Source organism: Microtus ochrogaster, chromosome 5, assembly GCF_000317375.1.
Source record: "Microtus ochrogaster isolate Prairie Vole_2 chromosome 5, MicOch1.0, whole genome shotgun sequence".
NCBI classification, from domain to species: Eukaryota; Metazoa; Chordata; class Mammalia; order Rodentia; family Cricetidae; genus Microtus; species Microtus ochrogaster.
Genome location: NC_022012.1, coordinates 25,872,971 through 25,875,555, shown reverse-complemented (window position 1 = coordinate 25,875,555; position 2,585 = coordinate 25,872,971). Strand labels below are relative to the sequence as shown.

Here is a 2,585-nt window from a genome sequence, read left to right as displayed (position 1 = left end):
GAGACCAGCCTGGTCTACAAGAGCTAGTTCCAGGACAGGCTCCAAAAAACCACAGAGAAACCCTGTCTCGAAAAAAGCAAAAAAGCAAAAAAAAAAAGAGGGTAGGAGAGACCAGTAGTTCAGAGTTGAAGGCCAGTAGAGTCTGGACAGCCTGAACAACATGAGACCCTGTCTCAAGCCCCATCTCTCCCAAATAAAAAGGAAATAAGGAAAAAAAAAATCAGTAACCTTCCATTCTAGACACACAAGGACTGCATTGACAGAAATAATAAGAAACATTATTGTGCTGGGCGGTGGTGGCTCACGCCTTTAATCCCAGCACTCGGGAGGCAAAGGCAGGTGGATCTCTGTGAGTTCAAGGCCAGCCTGGTCTATAAGAGCTAGTTCCAGGACAGGAACCAAAAGCTACAGGAGAAACCCTGTCTCGAAAATCAAAAAAAAAAAAAAAAAACCAAACAAAAAACATTATTATTGTGACTTTGGCTCATGCTAAGCAAGCTCTCAACAAGAACTTTCAGCCCCAGTGTTATGATTTTAGCCAACCAGCATGGCTGGCACTTCCAGGTTCCAGGCCCACGCATGTGCAGATAAGGCCCCAGGCAAAAACACCTAACCACCCTGGGGAACCTTAAAAGGCCCTGTGACGCACATGTGACATGGTTACATCACCTACGTAAGACGCAGGTACGTAAGCCCTTGGGGGCATGTGTGAGCTCCGTCATCTGCGTATGACGTAGCTATGTCATCTCCCTGTGCGCATGCGCTAGGCAGTCTTTAAAAGCTGGACGCGCTGTCTTCAGCCCTCCCTGCACACTGACTTCACCAGGCCTCTACGCATCTCCTTTAATAAACTCCTGAGCAGTTTTGTTGGGTGTTTCGTGCTTCCTCCTCACTCCTGCCAGGTAATCTCAGCAAGCCCAGCCCAGCCCACTATGTATTAGTCTCTAAGACATTTCTAGACTTCAAGGCCTAGTAATCACTTCCCTGTTGATAGTCACATTGGGATTTCTATCTTCATTGTACCCTCTTATAACTAAAGGACAGAGCTATTGAAGGTCAAGGCCCTGGCCAGAGCTCAGAACATTTCAGCTTCCAGTGTTTCTGCTGACCTGTCAAATACTAAACAACTCAGACTTCCTAAGGTAGCCCAGCTTTGTGAGTTCTTTGTCATCATCTGCCACTTTTGGAGGGAAGCTTAATGTTTTTCATCATCAATGCAGGAAACACTGATCTAAAAATAATAATAAAGCATTTGAAAATTCTATTTACACAGATATAAATCTTTTTTCTTAATTAAAACTTAGTTAAGGTCATACTACATGAATGTTAAGCATAACGTGTTCCACAGCAGCTTCATTGGCCTGTCAGGTCCACATCTGGGGGATTACCCAGCCCACGGTCATGAATACGAGAGACAAGTCTATGGAAGCCCTTTCCACAGTGAGGATTTATCTTGAATTTTGTATTTAGGATGATGGCCCATATGAATAGTTTCACAAAGAGGACATTTTTATTAAAGGCTTCTTATCTTCAGTGAGAGAAAATAATAAAATATCTGAATGTTTTCTTTAATTCCTTCAGGATTAAACTTTTGGAAACTAAAGCCATCCCTTGTTGGATATTAACATGCAACCCAACTTGAGCTGCCATCTCCCTGTACTTTCTCCCAAGTGGGTTTAGAAGTATATCCTTTAGCAAAGATGGAGAAGATACATTCACCCATGTTTGGTTCTTACAGGTCCCCAGAGGGCTGTCTGCAAAAACAACAGTGTCATGCTGTTGGCAAGATTTCAAATGACACTCAATTCGGTTGGTAATTGTTTTTTACTGGAGCCTGATGTATTCAAGATGAGGTCCAGGTGCCTGCAGTTAAACTTTGACACTCCAAGTGATTTCACCAAGCCAGCATCTTTGCAACCTTCTAGTGCCTCGTAAGTAGTGCACAGATTTGACTTGTGATATAAACATTTGTCACTTTCATCTCTCTGATAAAATTCCTCCTGGCTTGAAGGCCATGGGCAGTTCTGTGATGTAAAGATCTATGTAACCTAGTTTGAGGGTCCCCAACATCCTCTTCCGGGATGGGCAGACTATCTCTGTGATATGATTTGTAGCTCACGTCTTTCTACAGTAGAAAAATCTCTTTCCTCTTCACCTTCCCTTCTGCTGTCTTCTCTGATGTCCTCACTGATTTCATGCTCATTGTGGTAAAGGTCATCCCCATCAATATGTCAATATCCTGCATCAATGACTATTTTATTGCTACAAGGTCTCCATAGGAATAGGTTTAAGATCTGAGTAGGTACCAAGCCTCATGACTAAAATGCTGTTTCTGTCACTTAGAGATATTTGGGGGTTCTCATCACTGAGCTTCATCTTGGAGAAGGAATCTAAAACTTCCACTTTCTAGAAGTGATTCTGGCAAGGTCCTCCTGATGCCACTGAAGGCAAGTCATCCTTAGTGTTTCTCTTCCAGAAAACAAAGCCACCAAGTTTCAGGCAAATGAAACATTGCCTACAAGGCTACTTTATATTTTTGGTTGTGTGCCTAGCCTTTAACAGCTGAGCCATCTCTCCAGCCCAAC

At 43.1% G+C, this 2,585-nt stretch overlaps 1 pseudogene; it reads right to left on the bottom strand.

Annotated features, from left to right (window-relative positions):
• Positions 1-1,530: 1,530 nt before the first annotated feature.
• LOC101990484 lies at positions 1,531-2,376 on the bottom strand (annotated as a pseudogene).
• Between the last annotated feature and the right edge of the window lie 209 nt (positions 2,377-2,585).